General features: G+C 41.7%; 1 pseudogene; it reads right to left on the minus strand.

Moving 5' to 3' along the window:
- Window positions 1-626: 626 nt before the first annotated feature.
- Window positions 627-1,132, minus strand: LOC103263310 (annotated as a pseudogene).
- Window positions 1,133-20,839: the final 19,707 nt, after the last annotated feature.

A 20,839-nucleotide genomic window follows, 5' to 3' on the forward strand; every position in this document is an offset into this window, starting at 1 on the left:
TGTTTATGACTTCTTTCTCCCCAGAGAAAGTAGACAGGCCATCTTGTCTTGACCAAAGATAAGAAGTATGAAGGTAAGAATGACTGGGTGGAAAGTTAGAAGGAGCCTGGGGATCTGATGACATTCTGCAGCTGCTGTACCAGACCTCATCTGCCCATTTCTTGTTTTTTTTATTTTTGAGAGGAAAATCTTTATTGTTTTCTGTATAAAAATGTCCATCAAAGCCGGGCTCGGTGGCTCAGCCTGTAATCCTGCGCCTTTGGGAGGCTGAGGTGAGTGGATTGCCTGAGCCCGCGGGTTCGAGACCCGCCTGGGCAGCGAGACCTCATCTCTACAATAAATCAAAAAATCAGCCAGGCGTGGTAGTGCACGCCTGTAATTCCGGCTACTTGGAAGGCTGAGGTGGAAGGATCGCCGGAGCCCAGCAGGTCGAGGCTGCGGTGGCCAGGAGCGGCCACTGCACTCCAGTCCGGGCGACAGAGTGAGACTCCAACTCAAAAAAAAAAAAAAAAAAATGTCCATTAGATGGAGGTCAAAGGCTTTGGGGGCAGATGCTTTTACAGGAACAGCAAGGCCTTTAGGCTCTCTTGTGCAGGCCTTGCTAGGAGTCCCAGGCGATCCACAGGTCCAGGGTGAACAGTGTAAGGGGTCAAAGGTGGAAGGCTCAGCGGGAGAGTAGAGGAGAATTAGCAGAGGTCATGGGAAGAGGAGATTCCAGGGTCAGGCCTGGTCGAAGTTGAGTTTCTTAGCTGGAGGAGTTTTTCCTAGCCCTTCGGTGTCCACCAGGTCACTGTTGGCGTAAGAGTCATTCAGAGCACTGTGTCACGTCAGCTTTCTGTTTCTTTATGGGGGGACCCCCGGCCTCAGGGACACTGGAGCTGCTGGGTGGAGGGACAGCTGGAGGAGTTGACAAGACACCAGAGGCCATCTTCTTGGGCCCTTACTTGGGTGACTCAGCTGGAAGGGGGATGCCAGAGTCTTCATATACCTTGTGTTTCACAGTGGCCTTTATCTGAGCCCCCGCGGGAGAAGTGGGCCACGGGATGCAGTTGCATCGTCAATTCTTGAGCTTCGTGAAGGTGACACCCACTGTGGAGAAAATATCACCGACTATTGTGGATGCAGACATCATGGCCTCGCGCCCCTCCTCATGGAGATGCCGCTGCCGCCGCTACCATGCGAGCCGGGATCACGGAGACCATTTCTTGAGTTTTTGTGAGAGAAATATAATCTCTATTTCAGTAAACCACAGAACGTGGGTCTGTTACTTGCAGCCAAATGTTATCTTAACTGAGACTAAATTTTAAAAAATCATAGTTCATCATTTCTTTAAGAATTTGGCTGGGTGCAGTGGCTCACACCTGTAATCCCAGTACTTTGGAAGGCTGAGGCAGAAGGATTGTTTGAGCCAGGAGTTCGAGATCAGCCGGGGCCACATAACAAAACCTCATCTCTACAGAAATAAGAAAAACTAGCTGGGCGTGGTGGTGTGTGCCTGTAGTCCGAGCTACCTGGGTGACTGAGGCGGCAGGATCGCCGTGAGCCGTGACTGTGCCACTGCACTTCAGCTTGGATGATAGAGTAAGATCCCAACTTCAAAAAAAAAAAAAAGAACTTAAAAGGCATTATTCTGTGTGAGAAAAAAAGCGTAGGACTTTGGAGCCACACAGATCTTCCCATCTTGAATCCTGGCTTGCCATTTATTACAATCTAATATTGGCAAATAATTCAGACTCTCTGGGTCTCAGTTTTCCCATCCGTAAAATGGTAGTACTGATCTATGTGTCATGTAATTTTCTCAAGGATTGTAAATACTTAGAAATTATTCATAGAAATAATAATGGCATAGTTGGCATATAGCTTTCAACAAATGGTGTTAGCTATTGCTGAAGGAGAGTGTTGTGGGAGCCTGAAGAGGTAGAGGCAGGAATTCAACTCTGAGTTAAAGCAGATCGAATGCAGAAGCGTAGATTAGCCAAATTGCCACTATCTGCTCGTCATTTATTTCAACTCCTCTCACTTATCCTTAGTCCTGCCTGCCCACATCGGAATACTTGGAACTCGTCTGTTCTCCAACTTTGGTTGAGAAAATTAAGGATGTCCTTGTGGAAATCTTACTAGCTGTGGCCTGAGGATGAAGGGCGTGGATTTCAGAGTCAGGTGAATGTGGATTAGAATCCCTTGTTTTTCCTAGCTGTGTGATTCTGGATAAGTCTTCTGCAAAATGGGAGTAATGGGGTGGTTATGAGGATTAGATGTGATAATGTGTATGAGGCTCTGACAGCTGTTTGCCGGGCATACAACATGAACTGGATTGGTAACAGATATGGTTATTATTGTTTTATTAAACATTTGTGATGCAATTCCTGGCCTGGTACAAGGTCCTCTTGGACATGGAAGGACAAACAAAATATGATCTTCACCTTGAGAGTATATACAGGAGCTGGAGGCAGAAAAGGGATGGCATACCTTGCTTGTAACGACAGTAAAAGCAGTCTTTGAATACTGTTTAGCTGTGAAAAAGACGGAAGAGAATTTGCTGACTTGTACAGATGTCAGTTATATGTTTTATGAAAAGAGGCCAACTGAGCACACACGTATGGTTTACATTTGTCAGTGCAAGAGAAACTGCTAAATGGGGTGACTTATGGGAGTTGGGATTGAGATGGAGGATAAAGGGGGCTTTTTAAAAAATAACATACTGTGGCTATGTTACATTATTCTTGAAGTGGAAAATGTGTTCAATTTAAAAACATCAATTTGTTGGGCCTTAGGAGGTAGGAGGGGAAAGGTAATACTAAGAACTGAACTAGTCACCGGAGCAAGGGAAGAGATTGGGTTTAGTGAGGTCCCACTGGAGGAGGTGGGATTTGAATGGGCCTTGTCGGGTGGGTAGGAGATTTTGAGGAGTTAGTGGGGGGGAGATGAACACAATTGGGTTTGGAGCAAAATGTAAACTATATGCTGGAGCTACTGCCATTAGAACCACAGTGTAGTTTGAAGTCATAAAATTAAAATGTAACTTACACTCTGCAAAAAAAAAATGTAGACTATAGTGAGATTAGATTTAGAGGAAAGTTAGATCAGTATTGTTTTCAAAGAGGTAAGCTATATTGGGGCCAGATCTTAGGGGGTTTTAAGGAGAGTGACAAGATTACACTTTAAAAAAACTAAACTGCGCTCGGTGGCTCAGCCTGTAATCCTGTGTTTTGGGAGGCTGAGGTGAGTGGACTGCCTGAGCCTGTGGGTTCGAGACCCACCTGGGCAACTTGGCAAGACCTCATTTCTACAATAAATCAAAAAAATCAACCGGGCATGGTAACGTATGCCTGTAATTCTGGCTACTCGGAAGGCTAAGGCAGAAGGATTGCCGGAGCCCAGTGGGTCTCTGCACTCCAGTCTGGGTGACAGAGTGAGACTCCACCTCAAAAAAACAAAACAAAACAAAAAACTAGATTTTTTTTTAAAGGCGGGGAGAAGTGAGAGAATTGTTATTTTATTGGAAATAGTATGTTGGGTGTTTTCTTTTTCTTCCTTGCCTTTATTTTTATCCCCATTCAGCCAAAAACAAAAACAAATCTCATAATTTATTATTTCAACCACTGTACTAACTATATCCTTAATTCCTTTGTATTATTTTCATTCTGCTATTGATGCAGATTTTCCAGGTCAGCCTGGGCTTTGAGAGTGTCAGCTCAATGGGTTGGCCAGCCAAGTCCCAGAGAGGGTCCTCTCCAGGGGCTGGTAAGCCTAGTCCTGGAAGCATTGGCTCTAATGGGCTGGCAAGCCAAGCCCTGAGAGTGTTGCTGGTTTGGTGGGCTGACAAGCCTAGCTCCCAGAGTGTCGTAGCTTCGGAGTCTTGCCTTCTTCCAGCAGCTCTCCTGGTTCAGTTGGCTTGGTTGGCTGGCAAGCCAGCCTCTGGGGTGCATGGCTCTTCAGATCTGACGATCTTCTGCAGCTCTCCCGGTTGCAGCTCCTCAGTGTCGAGGTTCTTGTCTCATGTAGGAAGAATGAGGGACACGGACAGACGTAAGTGAGAAAGTAAGATTTATTGAGAGTACAGAAAAGCTCCCACAGTGGGAGGGGACCCGAAGGGGTTGCCCAGTATGTTGGATGTTACTAAGGGATATAGGAGTAGAACAAGCAAAGGGGAGAAGAGTAGAATACCCTAAATAAATAACAGCCTTCATACAAAAGTTGATTTTTTAAAAATAAGATGGGCTCTTTCTGTGTTGCCCAGGCTGGAGTGCAGTGGCTAGTCACAGGTACAGTCACAGTATACTGCTGGCTCAAACTCCCAGACTCAAGCAATCCTCTTGTCTTAGCCTCCCGAGTAGCGGGACTACGGGAATGCGCTGCTGCAACCAGCTATATGAAAGTTAAATTTTAATGGGAAATTTGAGATGTAAACATCTGGAATTTGCAATTCCATCATTGTCTGTAATAACCTACTTAGTTTTCTCATTGTGTAAGTGGATACAATAATAGTACTTGTCGCACCAGTTTTTTAGAATAAGAGTAACAACAACAATAATAATAGGTAATGTGTATATAGCACTTTTTATGTACCAAGAACTGTTCTAAACATTTTACATATTTTAACTTAGATTTTTCCCATGTGACAGATGAGGAATCCGAGGCACAGAGAGGCTAAGTAACTTTCCCAAGGTCACACAGGCAGGTATTGCTCCAGGGCTAGTGTCTTCAGCCACTTTGGAATCCTGCCTCTGGCATGTGTCTGACATGTTAAAAGCCGTTAATAACTGCTAATCAATATTATCCAAGTAAAGATGTTAAACAAGTCTTTAGAAATGTAATTTGGAGTTTAGGCAAAATCCTAGATTGATGAATCATTTTTATAGAGCTATTATTACATACAGAGTGAGGACAGATGAACTCTCCCAACAGGGGCGTGGAGGATAGAAAGAGAAGCAAGCACACAGCCTTCAGGGGACTCTTGACATTTAGAAATGGAAGGGCAAAAGAAAAGTTATTCACAGAAAGAGAGAGAGAACAGGACTCACCAGAGAAATGGCAGACAATGGTGGCAAAGGGATAAGAGACACCCAATCTAAGTGGACTCTCTGTGCCATCCGGTACAGCAGACTCACGCCAAGGATGGGTCTGGCAAACTGCCTCTGGTCCAGCTGCCAGGTCATTTTGTGAACTTGGAAAGAGCGATTTTAGTAGCACGGTAGAGATGGAATCCAGAGTGCAAAAAACTGAGGAGTACATGAGAGGTGATGAACTGTTGGTACCCCAGTCAGTTCATCCTTTCACGGAATTGATCCAAGAGAGACATAGTGTGGTTGGAGGAAGGTATAGGTAGAGATGTTGTTGTTAAAAGAGCAAAAGACAGGAAAGAATGAGTACAATAAGGTCTAGGGCAGGAGTCCTGTTAGGAACCCGGTCGCACAGCAAGAGGTAAGCAGCCGACTGAGCTCCTTTGGCTGTCATATTGCTGTCAGATCGGCGGTGGCATTAGATTCTCATAAGAGCGAGAACCCTATTGGGAACTGCGCATGTGAGGGATCTAGGTTGCGCCTTCCTCATGAGAATCGATTGCCTGATTATCCTCTTTCCACCCCCCTCCGTGGAAAAATTGTCTTCCACAAAACCTGTCCCTGATGCCAAACAGGTTGGGGACTGTTGGTCTAGAGGACACTTAGAATCAGAGGGATGGTAGTGGGTTAGCCTTGAAATCTGTAAGAAGCCTTCTTCATATGTGGTGGAAGAAAGGATAGGAGAAATGGAAAAAAGATGTGATCAGAAGAGATAGGAATTGAGTAAGTTCACCGTAGGCAGTCTGCATTTTTCAGTAGAGTAAAAAGCAGTGAAAGGAGATTTCATTAAAAAAAAAAAAAAAAATCCCTAGAGCCAGAAAAATCCCTAGAGACAAGAAACTCAGACTCCTAAGAGCCTGGCTCCAGGGATTACTGTTACGGAGGAAAAATTAGAAAGAATGACAGAAGTCTCTCATCTAAACAATGCAAACTGACACATTTGCCAGGGTGTGTCTTCAGGCAGGAAGTTAATTTACTGAAGTGGAAAATAGTGGTATCAAAAAAAAAAAAAAGAGGAGAATGAAATTAGACAAAGGAAAACTTGACTATTTGAAGGAGGAATTTTTGGACAGCCAGACTTTATGGTTTTCAGAGCAACATCTTGGGGGAAGCCTGAACTCTGAGTGGAGAGAAACAGCCTTGTTCTGGAGCCGCAGCTATAATTTGGTTAAAACCAGTAAGGTACCGGGACATACTCTGTAGAAAGGAGTTGTTCAGCAGAGAGGCCTCTGGAGTAAATGCTGTTTCTTTAAAGGTGGTCTTCTGCTTAATTATTTCTAGAAAGATCTTTGGTTGAAAAGATATTGAATTATAGTATTTCAGCAGATGTGTGTGGCATCATCTGACATCAGGTGGTATGTGAGAAAAGGATTGAAGAAATCTGGTAATTGAGAGTGTGGGACTAAAAATCACTACCATCAATCCGTGGTGAGTCTTTTGGGGGTTTCTTTGAAAGATGTTGGTAAAGGCTTGTAGCATATGATAGTCATAATATTCTTGAGTTCAGTGGTTTTCAGCAGGGCCAGATATATAACTTGTAATGAAAATGTGTGACCCCTTATTCAAAAAGCAAGAAAAAAGTACTGTTAAAGGACCTAAAATATAAAGCCTTTTCCTTTCTTGTGTGGTCTTCCTCTCTTGTTATGGTGTTTATCTGCTATGTAGTGTTATTTTTAAGTGAACAAAAATTAAACATTAAAAATATAGCCTGAACTAAATTGAAAAATTAAATAAGATATTAAAAATTGAAGTTATTAGCATGAATTTTACTGTCCATTTTTGTATTATGCCATGCCAGCTTTAAATGCAAATGTAAGAGCATTGAACTCGTATTGTTGAAATTCCACTTTGTATTTTGTAGTTTGCACATGCTTATGTTTGTGCTCTTACTAGAACAGTAAAAACACTGCCAACACTAACTCAACTCCTTTTATTTCACATCTTAACATGTGCACATTCTATCAATATCTTGCCTTTGGCTTACAAATGCATAAGGAAGGACTGAAAGGAGAAAGAATAAGTTGCCCTATCTTTCCTTTTCCTTCTGTGCTGTCATGTGCAGCGTAAGTGGTTGGCTAATACAGGGAAGTAACATGAGTAAGAGAGGGCAAGACAAGGCTCCTTGTTCATTTGTATTTCTTAGACAGATATTTGTGTACAAATCAAGTTCTGGTTTGAATAGAAGGCATAGCTCTTGGGATGGTCAGCACCCACCCACCTGCTCACTCAGTTGCATTTGTAACACATTTAACCTTGCACTTGCTTTGAGTCTTGTTGAACTGCTGCACTGGGAGTTCACTGGGATCCTGTGCTCACAGGATGTTGTGAACACTATGTGAATGGGGTCATCAGGGATGGCGCCGTACATATTATGTGATTCTCTACTCACATTGGGGCTCCACTGTCCCAGCAGCCTTCATTTACAAAATACAGGTTCAAAGTTAAAATTATGACGATTCTCAAGATAGTGACATTAAGCCAAGTGTGGGTCCTTTCTGACCAAGGGGTCCTGTGTGACTGCACGGGTCACAGGTCCATGAAGATGGCCCTGTTTCTTAGGAGTCAAAGAGCTAACTTTTAAACCTGCATTACCCTCTGGTCTTAAAATCTCTGTCATTATCAAAGTTCACAGTGGGTCAGGTTTGTGGGTGTATCTCTCCTGGCCATGAGCATGGTCACTTTTATCTTCTGAGAGTTTCTGGATCACCATTCCCTCTACTATTGCCTTTGTTCACATCCCCTTCCTCTCTTATATGGCCCCTGCAGTTGGTCCCGTCTAGCATTATCTCCATTTTACAGAAGAGGAAACTTGAGTTTTCTTCAAAACAGACTCTCCAAATGGCTGATCTTTGGGTATGTCATATTTCTTCAAATAGCTTGTAGACTAGTTGAAGACCATGACTGTACGTTTTTTTGTGTTTTTTTTTTTGAGTTGGAGTCTCACTCTGTCACCCAGACTGGAGTGCAGTGGCTGCTCCCGGCCACTGCAGCCTCCACCTGCTGGGCTCCGGTGATCCTTCCGCCTCAGCCTTCCGAGTAGCCGGAATTACAGGCATGCACTACCACGCCCGGCTGATTTTTTTTTATTTATTGTAGAGATGAGGTCTCGCTGCCCAGGCGGGTCTCGAACCCGTGGGCTCAGGCAATCCACTCACCTCAGCCTCCCAAAGGTGCGGGATTACAGGCTGAGCCACCAAGCCCGGCTATGACTGTACTTTTGTTGACAGGACCTACTACCCAGTAGAAACTCAATAAATATTTATGTGATGACTGTAATGGTTCATTCTATCAATATGCATTGAGGCCTACACGAGGATGCAAAGTTGACCTATGTAGAAAAGACAATATCAGTTATATCAGTGCCTACCTGGACATGAATGTAGTATGGAGTTGTGTATCTGGAGTTAGATGGGCCTAGAGCTGTGTTTTAGTTTCCTCATTTGTCCATTGGGGGCAATCATAGTATATACTTTTGTAGCAGTGATTTTCAACCGAGGTGATTTTGACCTGTAGGGTCAGGAGACATTTTTTGTGTCACAGCTTGGGGGTAGGAGTGCCACAGCCATTTGGTGGGCAGAGTCCAGGGATATGGCTAATCATCCCACAGTGCCCAGAACAGTCTCCCCCAACAAAGAATTATCCGACTCAGAACGTCAATAGGGTTGAGGTTGAGAAACCCTGCCTTGTAGGGTTGTGAAGATGAAACAAGATAATGAATACAAGAAGTTTGGCATAGTTAGTTGTTACTCTAAGAAAACCGTCTCAAAGACTGCAAAACCAGCCTTTGACAGGCGAGACCCAAAAGGCTTCGTTTCACCAGCATCTGTGATTCTTGCCAGTGAAAAGCTTTATGCTAAGGACTTCATACACTCCTGTTCAGAAGTGGTGACAGACTTACTGGAGGTTGTTTACGTTACATTGTGTACTACCGTAAGCTGGCATGGGTTTATCAGAGCTGTAAAAACAATTATTAGTTTTTAGGGTGTTCCTAGTAAACTTCCTGCTTACTTAACTAGTTTGTTCTGTGGAGATAATTTTGGTGTGTGGATTTAAATCCTCTGATGGAAAGTGTTTGAGTTGGTGAATTCCCAAACTGTATTTTGATCTGAGGGACATGAAAAGTTTTTGTTTTCACATTAAGAAGTCTGATGTTTTTCTAGCCCTAGGTTGAAAACAAGGCAGCTTTTCCTCCTGTGTACCTGCCTGTCTGTGGGAGTGGTGTGGTGAACTACTGGGTTTGTATCTACTTGTTTATTGTGGATTTACACTTGAAATTGTTATTTAAATTTTTTTGAATTATAAAAGTAACATGTACCTTATAGAAGATTTGAGTAGTATAGAGAAAATATAGAAAGGATACAGCTTAGGGAGTGGCAGTAGCGGGATATTGCGGGGGCCAGGGGAGGGGGTATAATATCAAAAAGCGTACCTGATCTCAAACTAGGCGAAGTGGAGACCAAGGGGAGCCCAAACCTTACCTGTATGATGTCTACTTATATACTTAATCTTGAATTGTACCCCACATCTTTAAAATAAAATATGTGTATAAAGAAAAGATACAGCTTTTACAAAAAGTCATCCATAATCTTCCTGCATGAAGGTACAATCATGTTTGGTGTGTTTCCTTCCATTTTTTTCTATTCATATTTTTTTCTTTTCTTTTTTTTTGAGTTGGAGTTTCACTCTGTCGCCCAGACTGGAGTGCAGTGGCAGCTCCCGGCCCCCGCAGCCTCAACCTGCTGGGCTCTGGCGACCTTCCGCTTCAGCTTTCCAAGTAGCCGGAATTACAGGCATGCGCTACCACGCCCGGCTGATTTTTTGATTTATTGTAGAGATGAGGTCTCGCTGCCCAGGCGGGTCTCGAACCCATGAGTTCAGGCAATCCACTCACCTCAGCCTCCCAAAGGCGCAGGATTATAGACTGAGCCACCGAGCCCGGCTCATATTTTTTTCTATAGTTGAAATATTCTTAGTAATAATTTTGTGTTCCCACTTTTTCTTAAAAGTATTTTATATTTTGTCATACTACTAAAATATCTGTGAATATTTCAAAGACTGTAAAATATCACAACTCTGGGTGTCTCATGATTTATTTAATTCTATTTCGATACATATAGCCTATTTTCGATTTTGGTGAGCATCCGTGGCAGTCAGCATTTTCTGTATTTCAGATCATTCTCATCTTTGCAATAACTGACCAGAGTCAGAACTGTAGGGTTTGGATGTGTGTGGATATATTGATCAGTATTGTTATCAGTTGCCCAGAAACTTCTTATTTATTTATTTTTATTTTTTATTATTTTTTTTGAATTGGAGTGTTACTCTGTCACCCAGGCTGGAGTGCAGTGGCACACTCACGGCCACCCCAGCGTCGACCTGCTGGATTCCGGCTATCCTTCCACCTCACCCTTCCTAGTAGCCGCAGCTATAACTGCGTGCTACCACGCCCGGCTAATTTTTGATTTATTGTAGAAACAAAGTCTCGCCAAGTTGCCTGGGCTGGTCTTGAATCTGTGGGCTCAGGCAGTCCTCTTGCCTCGGCCTCCCAGAGTGCTGGGATTACAGTCTGAGCCACTGAGCCTGGCTGGCCAGAAGCTTCTACTCATTTTTGCTCCCATTAGCAGAATGATGTTCTCATTTAAAAATTTTTTAAATTATAGAGTTCTGGAATACAAGTGAGGGTTTGCTACGTTAGCAGGCTGCATGCAGGTGAAGTTTGAGCATCTAGCTGGAACTTTCTTCCCTTGGTAGTGGACCAGGTACCCTTTGTGTTGTCATGTGTCCTCATCATTCCCTCCCCTAGCAGTGCCCATTGTCTGCCAGTCCCACTCTTGTGCTAGTGTGATTAGTGTTCAGGGCCTGCTTACGAGTGAGAACGATGTCTTCTGATATTTGATAATTTTCTGGGAGAAAAGGTATTTTGTTTTTCTTTTCTTGTTTATGTATTTGATACAGAGATCACACATGTTTATATGACTGTTGACTATATTTCTTATTAAACAAACTGTTCATGTACTCTGCCCATTTTACTTGTGGGGAATTAGTATTTTTCTCACTTGTTGTAAACTCTACACATGTCTTTTTCTGCTCTTTCAGTTGTTGCAAATATTTTAACCTAGTTTTCTTTTTCTGATTTATCATTTGGTTTGTCTTTTCATTTTGTTTTTCGTGATATAAGGTTTAAAAATTTGGTGTAGTCTGATCTGTCGATTTTCTTTTCCACTTGGGGTCTTCGACTTTCCTGACTATACTGAAATGAATTCTTTCTGCTCTGGAAGTCTGAGTAATCAGTTTTTTCTGAGTAATCAGTTTTTAAAGTTATATCGCAAAGTAGGCTCCCACTGAGTTTCCTAATGAGGATAAATGGGTCTCAGGTACTTATGGGCACCCACTCTGTATCATGGAAAAGATGAGGCTTTTGCTGGGCCTGACTTGTTTGGCTTTGTTTTTAATTTCCTTTCTGTCAGGATAGAAGTGAGCTTACTGAAGGCAGGGGGCCGTCCATAAATTCCAGAAATGTCTGAGTAACTGGGATCCACAATTTGTTGAGCAGACTGTGACTTTGACTGTTAGAGAGTTGTGGTAGACGTTTGCTGAGTCCATGGGATAGTAGACAGAGCAGGGGCTCTGGTCAAGTCCTATCCATTCCTCATCTCCGGAGATTTGTTCATGCTCTTGCTCAGCCTCATCCCTGTTACTCCTCCCTGTCCTGTGAGTAGTCTCCCAGGAGCCTGCACTCACCAGCTGCAGCTTAAAGAGGGCGGTAACAACTAGCGCTTACCCAGCACTTGTCTGTTTTGCAAAAGCCCTTTCACAGGGGTTTTTATAGATGCTTCTCACCTCAGCCTTATGAGATTAAATACTACCTTTATCTCCATTAATTTGGAGGAAACCACTACTCAATAGAAGCATCATTAAAGTCTCCAGCTTCTGACTCCAGGGCTGATCTGCTCCACTTATGAAACAATCCCATCACTGTAACTTCCGGTTATAATTTCTTGTTGGCACTATTAGGCAGAGGGTAACATCAACTGTTTTAAGTTTTGGAGTCAGACATATCTTGGATAGAATCCCAACATAGATCTATCTTGGCATTGTGACTTTGTTACTGACCCAGTCTGAGCCTTGGTTTTCTCATCTGTAAAATATAATGTGTACATAGTAGACACTCCAAATCTGCAACTTCCACATCTGCGGATTCAACCAGCAGCAGATTAAAAATATTAAACATCATCATCAACAACAACAAAATGTAAAAAATAACAATACGACAATAAAAATACAAATTAAAAAATACAGGGCAACAACTGTTTAGATATCATTTGCATTGTATTAGGTGTTATAAGTAATCTAGAGCTGATTTAAAGTATATGAGAGAACAGGAGGATGCATGTAGTTTACATGCAAATATGTATGGGACTTGAGCATCTGCAGATGTTGGAATGTGTGGAGGGATCCTAAAACCAATTCCCCATGGGTACTGAGAAACAACTGTATTAAAAAGATTAAATGACCCAGCACTTTGGGAGGCCGAGGTGAGGGGATTGCCTGAGCCCACAGCCTGGGCAACTTGGCGAGACGTCATCTCTACAATAAATAAAAAAATTAGCCGGGTGTGGTAGTGTGCGCCTATAGTTCTGGCTACTTGGAAGGCTGAGGTGGGGGGAGGAGACAACGACGACACACACACACACACACACACACACACACACACACACACACACACACACACGCACACACACCTCCTGAGCCCAGCAGATCGATGCTGGGGTGGCCATGAGTGTGCCACTGCACTCTAACCTGGGTGACGATATGACACTCCAACTCAGGAAAAAAAAAAGATTAAATGAAGGCAGTACATGCAGGATGCCTAGCACAGTGCCTGACGTGCATTGTAGGAGCTCAGAAATGCTTGTTTCCTAGTCTTAAAGCTGAAAATGCTGCTATTCCATTTTGTTTAAAAGTTTCAGAATTGCTGGTATATCTGCTCAGGCTTGGGAAATTTTAGGAAGTATTACTTATATTTAAGTGCCAGGAATGTTTCTATATCTGACCTACTTATTTTTCTGTTCAATAGATTTTCTTTTCTGTTGTGGATAAGTCATTTACTTCTGCTTTTCTGAAATCCTTCTGCTAAGAGAATTTCATGATGAGTCCCTAGCTTAGGATTGTACTCACAGGCAAAATAAAACTTCTTTTGTCTACATGTTCATGCGAAAATATAGGCAGCTTTCTTGAAGGGCAGTAACCCAGTCATTACTTTACACATAGTTGAGATTTTTGGCATCATTCATGGAGTTGTTACTTGTCCTTGCTTCATAAACATTCAGGTAGCAGAGCAGCCTTAAAAAATTGTAGAAAATCATGAGATGTGACAAAGTTGCTAAATAATTAAGGAGAGAAGAGTTAAGTAAAGTTTCATTTTTCATGCCATTTAAGAGTTAGGTTAGATTTGATGCCAAACCTTGTTAACCACATAAAAAGAACTCCACTAATATTATTAAATCATTTTTGCCTAAAGAATTGCAACATTGTCTTGTCATTTAATTTATATTGTATGCTTATTCAGGCTTTTCCATTTTAATAAATCTAGCCACGTAATTACTATACATGCTCTAACTTAGAATTATAGTCCAATGCCGTCTTTTTTTTCTGTAGAATTAGATACCCCTCTGGGTGTCTAACTTTAAAACATGTCTTGGACTTTCCTGTTTTTTCATTCCTGAAGCCATGGTTGTATTTTCAACAAGTCATCTTAGTACTGGGACATGGAAAAGGTTTTGTTAATGTGGATGGGACTTTACTGAGTTACTAGACAGCACTGTTGTTCCTATTATGGAAACTTTAGATCCATTGCCCTATTTTTTAAAAATTTTCCCCTTTCAGTAGGAATGGAGAGGCAAGAATGGGAAAACCTTTTTAATATCATTTAAACAAATTTATAAATTAGAGTTTTTAATATAATTCATGCCATGTGTATATGCTTCACCTGAAACATGTTAAGTACCAGTGATTATGTGAAATTTACATGATTACTAAGTTTCGTTTTATATCTAGAGTTTAAGGATCAAAGTGAGTGAACTGTTGGTTGAATCTTGTGACCACTGCAAACTGAGTGCAGGATGCTGTAAAACGCCACACCCAGTTTTAATGGTTAGTAGGAAATTGTTTTCCTAAAATTCTGAACTTGTTGCTTGATTTCTTAATTTGCAGCCCAAGTAGACATTTGGGGGCTGAAGTGGTGGGTGAGGAGAGAATGGACGAATAAAATTGGTACTGACTTGACTTAATTGACACGATGCAGAGGACTAAAGGATATGCTTGTGATCCTGAGATAACAATCCGGTTGGGCAGCCCTGTGTCGATCCCTTCAAATCATTTTGGCACCAGCCCTTTGAAACAAAGCCTGGATAGTACATATGAGAATCCAGCAAGTTTTACCAGGCAAGTCTTGTTGCTGGCTGATTGGCTTATGGAGTAAATAGAGTAATTAGGTCTCATTAACACTCCCACAAGCTGTAATGCATCTACCTGAGGTAAGTGAGATGCTTGCGTGTTCCTGAAAGCATGAAAATCCCCATCTGATTTCTTCAGTCGAAGTATTTTTGCACTGCAGAAATAGAATGCCAACTTGGCAAGAGTAAAATCCTCCAAGTGCCTCAAATAACAGTAGGCAAAACTTACTGACCGGGAACAGAGGACTTTCCCAGGAACAATGACTGTGTCTAAGAAATTGGTGAGCTGTTTAAAGCTTTTCTTCTCCCCCCAGCTCCTTGGTGTATGTGACTGATGGGAACCAGATTGGTCAGAGGTATTGAGCATGGTAGTCAAATAACTTGATCTCCTTAGCCTCTTGTGAGCTGTACTTCAGAGTCTGTGGTCTGCTTCAGTTGAGTGTCTGGATTGTTTAGGATCATTGAGAGAGAAACCTTTGATGGTGATATGTGGCCGTGTTTAGGACCTTGTGCCATTAATAGTTCTTGTTTCTATGAAATATCGATCTGTACTATGAAAGTGGGGGTCAGAGAGGGGGGAAGAAGGGAGCCAGGTTTTGGGGGCTTTGTATCCAAACCTGGAGAAGTACATAGACATATCTCAGATTGGCAGATTTTTATAGAAAAGAAACCCAAACCAATAATCTGGCAGTCTGATTCCCATGTTGATTAGCTTCTTGATGCTGGATAAGTCACTTAACCAGTTATAAAATTGGTATCATTGATACCAGCCCAACCTTCACAGGGAAGGCTTTAAGAGGCGTGAGATGATGCGTAAAATGCTGTAAAACATGAAGCAGCAGTATCCTTTTGAATTTTCATATGGAGTACATTATCTACATTTGAAACATTCTGAACCCAAATATCTGGTAAGATGAGATAGACATTGCACAAGCACCTGCTTTTTCTTTGACTTCCAGTCCTGTGACTCTCATTCCATCCCCATCCCCTTAAACTAGACTGGAGTCTATATGAATTCTAGGTTGTTCCTTGATGTTTTTTGGAAGATGGTGCTGTCTCCTGCACAAGGCAGTAGCAAGAGCTCCTGATGGCCTATCTGCCATCTGCTTTCTTGGGATGCAGTAAATACTACAAAATCATCTATAATCTATCAGCTCCACGGATTGTTCCCTGTTTCTAAAAGATTAAATTTTGTGAATAAAGGGTTTCATACTTCTGTGGAACTGTTCTCTCTGGGTAACTTGAGAATGACCATTTGCCAGGATTTGAAGTTATGAAGCAAGTGTATCCTGTGTAGGCAGTCATACGTTGATGGTTGAGGTTAGGGATCCCAGATCTGTCCTCCTTTGCTCTGGCAGCAGTTTACAATGCCACATGATGCTGTCATATGTAAATCACTACCCTTGCTGGGTCTTGCTGCCTTTACTTGTGAATTTGCAGTATTCCTGTGAGTTATTGACTGGGTTGGGTTGGTGCTTTGATCTGAGCTGATTATCAAACATTTGCAGTTTTAAAATGGAATAACTTAGCTGGACACACTGGCTCATGCTTGTAATCCCAGTACTTTGGGAGGCCGAGGCAGGGGGATTGCTTGAGCCCAGGAATTCAAGACCAGTCTGGGGAACATAGTGAGACTTTGTCTCTAAAAAAAAAAGAAAAGAAAAGAAAATAAAAGAGAAAAGAAAAAAACGGAATGGCTGTATGACAGGTATTTTTCTTTTTTTTTTTTGAGTTGGAGTCTCACTCTGTCGCCCAGACTGCAGTGCAGTGGCACGCTCCTGGCCACCGCAGACTCAACCTGCTGGGCTCCGGCGATCCTTCCGCCTCAGCCTTCCAAGTAGCCGGAATTACAGGCATGTACTACCACGCCCGGCTAATTTTTGATTTATTGTAGAGATGAGGTCTCGCTGCCCGGACGGGTCTCGAACCCGCGGACTCAGGCAATCCACTCGCCTCAGCCTCCCAAAGTGCTGGGGTTACAGAACCCGGCCGACAGGTATTTTTCAAAGACTGCTATCATCCTTCATAGGATCTCTGAAGGAGCCCATGACCTCCTTAAGTATAATTTTAAAAATAACGCTCTAAAGCCGGGCTTGGTGGCTCAGCCTGTAATCCTGCGCCTTTGGGAGGCTGAGGTGAGTGGATTGCCTGAGCCCGCGGGTTCGAGACCCGCCTGGGCAGCGAGACCTCATCTCTACAATAAAAAAAAAAAAAAAAAAAAATCAGCTGGGCGTGGTAAGCGCATGCCTGTAATTCCGGCTACTTGGAAGGCTGAGGCGGAAGGATCGCCAGAGCCCAGCAGGTCGAGGCTGAGGTGGCCGGGAGCGGCCACTGCACTCCAGTCTGGGCGACCGAGTGAGACTCCAACTCAAACAAAACAAAACAAAAAATAACGCTCTGCCCTTGGATAATGCTGTCTGTTTTAAATTAAGTTCACCGGAAGCAGACTCTGAGAGTAGGAGTTGGGTGCTGAGGGATTCTGGGGGTGAGCTCTCAGGAGATATACCCGGAAGGAAGGAAGAGGGCAAGGTTGGGCAGAAGAGAAGTTGACTGGCAAAATGCAGTTCCAGCAGAGACCCTAGCTGCTTCTGTGGGGTAGCCCTTCAGAGTTGTCCCCATCTAAGCAAGGAACTGGACCTTTGCATGCTTGTTTCAGCTCGTTGTTGGCAGCTGGCCATCTTTTCTGTGGGCATCACTTTGGGTGAGGCCGTGTCCTGTTGTTGGCTGAGGACCTTCCCCGTAAGCCACCAGCAGCTGGGGATGGATGCACTGACCCTAAAAAGGGACTCTGGGTGGAGCAATATGGTATCCACCACTCTGTCCCAAACAATCTAACTCCTTGAAAAAGAAAAAAACAGTAGATAGCACCACAAGCCTAGCTTATGGTAAGTCCCTTTATAGGCTGAGTTGGAACAATTGAATCCCTTAACAAAACTGAAGGAAGAGATCACAACCCCTTTGTGAACTATTAAGCAAACAGATCTTCAGCTTCTTAGAAGTTTATGAACTCCTTGGATAATATTTATACTTGATTATGGTGTAACAGGGCTTAGCTTTTGTATTTGTGAAATGACTGATCCATAATTGAATACTTCTCTGCAAGCATGAATTACTGCATGTTCAGAATTTTAATCATATGTGTGTTTCAATATAGTTGTTTCTGGGATATGTAGCCTTTGGCACTCAGATGTCCCCTCTGAGGGGACATTGTAAATCTAGCAAACCACTTGGATGTCCCCTTTCAGGGGATATAAAGAGATTGCTGGTGATTATACAGGACAAATTATGCCTGTACACATTTTTCCAATATGCATGTTTCCTTGAAGTTTTCCAATCAAATTGCATGAAAAAGCAAATAAAGAGATGGAATATATACTGAGATATATGTTTAAAACAATCAGTTGGCATTATATAGAGAAAAAAGGTGTGAAGTGCTTTCACAGTGGTACTAACGCATCTTTGTAACAGAAGATAGCTATAAAGAGCATTTGTATAAGAAAGGCAGTTTAGGTATACCCTTTGTGCCATATAGAGGCATAACTTGAAAAGACAGATAAGCAAGTTACTGTAGCCTTAAAAGAAAGAGACTTTCAAAGTTGAAGGCAGATTGCCTTGAAGTGTTGAGTGGCACAGATTGAATATATCTATCTGCATTAAGTCAGAAAAGTAAAATTGGAAAAATGATATTCTTTTGATAAATTTCAGTTTGTGATTTTGTAATTTACAATTAGAAATTTTTATCCATTTGTTTAGTTTGTAGAACAATGGCAAAAGCAAAGACAAAAATGAGAGTTATAAGCAACAGCAAAATGAGTTAGATTTAGACTTTTATACAGATAAGTTAGAAAAAAATAAACATTGATGTGAAAGAAAATGATAGTAGTAAGAGAGGTATCATCCCACGAAGACGAAAATGGGCAAATGTAACAGAAGGTGATAGCAAGGCAAGTGTTAGTTTTGAAATAGAAGACAGTCTATTGTCAAGTGAAGAATGAGAAGGTGTTTACAGAAAAAAGGCAATCCTCCAGTGAGAATAAATTTTGTTGTATATCCTCAAACAACAAGACCAAAAACAGCAAGTAATATAAGAACCTATTGACTATTTTACTTTGTATTTTACAAATGAATTAGTGGATAGTGTAATAAATTGTTATTCAGATGAAAAAATGAGGAAGAAAGCTATCATACAAATTGGTTTGGCTTAAGTGGCATGATGTTCACTGACAGGAATTTTTAGCTTTTATTGCAGTTATTCTAAATATGGGAATAATTCAAGTACCAAATCTGTAAGAATACCGGTCTACTGCTTTCAGTAGTGAAATACTCTTCTTTTTGGGAACATTCAATAGAGGAAGTTTTATGCAGATCTTCTGGATGCTTTATTTGAAAACACCTGCATTGAGTGATGGGACTATCAGAACTCACATTCACAAGACCAGTAATTATTTGGAATACATCGATTCAAAATGTTTGCAATACTTCATACCAGATCAGGCAATTTGTGTTGACGAATCCATTGTTCAATTTAAAGGAAAAATATCATTTATAACATATAATCCACAATCCAAGTAAGCCTACCAAATGGGGTATATGCCTTTATGCACGAGCTGATTCAAAAACAGGGTATCTTTTTTGTTTTTGTTTTTGAGTCTCACTCTGTTGCCTAGGCTGGAGTGGAGTGGCATGCTCATGGCCACCGCAGCCTCAACCTGCTGGGCTCAGGCGATCCTTCCACCTCAGCCTTCCAAGTGGCTGGAACTACAGGCATGTGTCATCACGCCTGGCTGATTGTTTTATATATTGTAGAGATGAGGTCTCACCAAATTGCCCAGGCTGGTTTCGAACCCATGGGCTCAAGCAGTCCTCTCACCTTGGCCTCCCAAAGTGCTGGGATTATAGGTGTGAGCCACCACACCCGGCCATTTTTTCGATATTCTTTACTCTTGCAGCATACAATTCAAAAACACCATTTGACTGTAAGCACCAGAATTTCATTACATTGATATAAAAAGTTGTTGGAAAAAGTTCCCAATGTAGCCGAATACCTCATGCTTACCAACAGATATTATACTAGTATTGTCCTAGCAGAAGAGCTACTAAAGATGAAATGTCATCTTGCTGGTATAATAAAAGTCAACTGAAAGGGAATACCAGCACAAATAAAAAAGCCAAAGTATTTAATGAAAAATAATGGTAGAGCATAGAAAAAATAATCTTATACTTCTTTTGTGGAAGGACAAAAGGATTACAATTCTCAGCATTTGGAATCATGCAAGAATGAAATCTACCACAAGGACATTACATGGTAGAACTATTGTATCAGTCAAAAAGCTTGAAATGATTCTAAGTTATATTGCAAATATGAGTGGTGTGGATCATGCAGATAAATACACTTCTACATATTGTTTTCTGTGAAAATCTTTAAAGTGGTGGAGGAAATTATTCTTCTGGGTACTACAAATATGCATTGTTAACTCCTATATACTGTACTGGGCATCAAAAAACAAAACCAGTGAAAAACCTAATTCCCATTTGAAATTTGTGAAACTTCTGGTCGATCACTTGAGAAGTGGTTTTCAGGAATTATGAGTGCCTCCTTCCACATCGTCTTTAAACAACAGACTGGACTATAAATTACGTATTATTAATGTGAGAGGAAGAAAACAAGACTGCACTGTCTGCTTGAATAGAAAAACACTAGGTAGAAGTTGTCAAATTACTGTTGCAGAACATGTATCAATGAACCTGCAATGCATGTTGGTGACTGTTTCATGTTACCACACGTTAGAAAAATATAAACTTTTGATTTTTTGTCATAAATAAATTCCTCAATGTCTAAAATTCCATTATAAGCCAAATATCATTACAATAAAATAATTGGTTCCAATGTTCTACTATTTAATAAGTGATTTGTTTTTCATTTTTTTAATAAGGAAGTGTGGTTGAGTTGCCGGTAGGTGATCTGTGAGATCTCTCTGAGTGCAAAGGGTTAACTTTATGTTGAATTTACACCATACTGGCCAACACAGAGAGACACCCATTTGTACAAAATAAAAAAAATAATTATCTGGTCATGGTGTTGTGTACCTGTTCTCCCAGCTACTCAGGAGTATGGGGTGGGATTGCTTGAGCCCAGGAGTTGGAGGCTACAATGAATTATGAGCACACCATTGCACAGCAACCTGGATGACAAAGTGAGACCCTGTCTCAAAAAAAAAAAAAAAATGTATAGGACTAATGGTGGATCACCACAACAAAAGGCAAACAAGCAAGTAAGGCACACAAACTGCCAAACCTAGAATCTTCCAGGGAGCCCTGGAG

The sequence above is a fragment of the Carlito syrichta genome, unplaced genomic scaffold, assembly GCF_000164805.1.
Source record: "Carlito syrichta isolate Samal-C Ts95f unplaced genomic scaffold, Tarsius_syrichta-2.0.1 Scaffold93672, whole genome shotgun sequence".
Classification (NCBI taxonomy): Eukaryota; Metazoa; Chordata; class Mammalia; order Primates; family Tarsiidae; genus Carlito; species Carlito syrichta.